The following is a 2,385-nucleotide window of genomic DNA, read 5'->3' on the forward strand; positions in this document are numbered from 1 at the left end:
AAAAAGTCTTAAATGTGAATTATGTAAGTTGCAGAAAACAAAATATTTTGTAGAGACAGATTTTGTGACACAGACGGTGAAGTAACAACGCGAGTCATTTAAGAGTTTCTGCAAACTTTTCTGATTTTCTTTGAGTGTAAAAGTCTCTGAAATAGTCTGTTGAGACAGATTTGACTGTAAACCACCCCGCTGTGTGTGCGTGAGTGTGTGCGTGTGTGTGTGTGTGCGTGCGTGTGTGTGTGCGTGCGTGCGTGCGTGCGTGCGTGCGTGCGTGCGTGCGTGCGTGCGTGTGTGTGTGTGTGTTTCTCTCCACCAGCTGATCCTCTGTCAGGCCCTGCAGCAGCTGAAGCTTATTAAAGGCCACTATTTCAGGACGCCTCACACCTCTAACCCTCTCTCTGTCCCTCCGTCCCTCCGTCCCTCCGTCCCTCTGTCCCTCTGCTCATCTGTCCTTTTCTTCAATCGTCTGTCTCTTTTCTTCCAGTAACTCTCAATTCTCTAATTGCTTTCCATTTCTGCTCAGTTTTCTCTTGTGATCGCTCGTTATCTTCCTGCTGTCTGAAGCACCAGGTCACTGCCGACGCTTTGTTTAACCCTTTAACACCTGGACCAACGTCAGTTTTTTTGTGCTGCATTCAGACACCTTTCACAAGCATTTAAACCATCTGGGAAATGTATTTGATTTCTTTTGTAAACAGGAAAAAATAGCAACTTGGCAAAAAATGTCACGCAAATTGCAAAAAAAAGTGAGTAGTGACAAAAAACAAGAATTAAAGACAAAAACAACAGCCAGGAGAAAATGTCCATTATTATAAATATATATGTTCAAAAAAAAAAAAAAAAATAGATTATTTTCTTTTTAACTTAATTTGTTTTTACTTTCAAGTAATTTTCTTGTTTGGTTCTTTTTGCAAATATTCGGGCCCTTTCTTGTTGAGTTGCTCATTTCCTCTTTCTTAAGTTTCTGAAAGAAAAAAATTTGGGTTTCATAGAGTTAATTTGCCTATTTCCCAATTTGTGTTAAAAGGACAGTTCACCCCAAAATTAAAAATACAGATGTTTCCTCTTACCTCCAGTAGTATTTATCAGTCCAGACTGTTTTGGTGTGATTTGTTGAGAGTTGGAGAAAATCAGAACCAATATATCAAAAATATAAACTCCCGTCCCCCTCTGATGCATGCTTCCTTCTGCACGGTGATACGGTTTGTGAGTGTAGAAAATAGTTTTTTGTTTTTTGGTTTTTTTTGTAATTTTACCTTTTTGTCTTTTTATTCTCTATTTTTCCCTGTTTATTTAGTTTTTTGTTTTCTTTTGTCATTTTTTTTCTCATTTTTTTCTCGTGTTTTTCAGTATTTATTTATTTATTTTTTGCACTTCGAGCACCACAAGTGTGCCATAGTTGCATTATATTGTAAAGTCATGCAGACATCTCTACAGACGATATCTCCAACACGGGGCAACTCACACCAAAATAATCTAGACTGATAAACACCACTACAGGTAAGACAAAAAAAAATATTTTGGTGTGAAGCGTCCCTTTCTGTATGGAGCTGATTATTTTAGCAGAAAGACTGAGAGTATTTAGGTAGTTACACCATCCAACGTCCCCATGGCAACAGAGTCATCTGTGTTATTTTTACTTCATCTGGAGACTCAGACAGTAAACATGATGGTGTGTGTGTGTGTCTGTGTGTCTGTGTGCGTGTGCGTGCGTGTGCGTGCATGCATGTGCGTGTGTGTCTCTGTGTGTGTGTGTGTCTGAGTGTGTGTGTATGCTGGGTGATGAAGGGGGATTTTCTGCTCTTGTTTTTACACGATGACCTTCATCCTGAACCAGCTCTGACTTCACCCGGGGACACATTTGGAAGATTTTGCTCCACCGATGACCCCGAGTGTTTCTAATTATTGAAATCCCAGCATGCATCTGTGTTGTAAGACAACAAACTCCAACTGTTGGGTGCTGACGGGCCATCACAGAGCTCCGATCGCTCTTCTATAAATATTAAAATCCCCTTATGATTCTTTCTTTGCGTGCAGCCCTCCCTGTTCCAGGCCCGCACCACCATGCAGGTGAACAGCGGCCGTTTCCGCTGTCCGTCCTGCAGACATGAGGTGGTGCTGGACCGCCACGGCGTCTACGGCCTGCAACGAAACCTGCTGGTGGAGAACATCATCGACGTCTACAAACTGGAAGTCAGCAACAGCAGCAAGGCCTCAAGGTGAGGACGACAGGAAGTTTGATGCTGCATTCATGTGAAGTCAGGAGGTCGTAGTTTTAACACTTTGTTGTGTTTATGAGCTTCGAGGTCGTAAAGTGTGAAGCTGCAAAGAAGATGGGTTACATTTTAATGCTAAGAGCATTTAAACAAGAGGTTGATAACTGTT

This window comes from Plectropomus leopardus, chromosome 8 (assembly GCF_008729295.1).
Source record: "Plectropomus leopardus isolate mb chromosome 8, YSFRI_Pleo_2.0, whole genome shotgun sequence".
NCBI lineage: Eukaryota > Metazoa > Chordata > Actinopteri > Perciformes > Serranidae > Plectropomus > Plectropomus leopardus.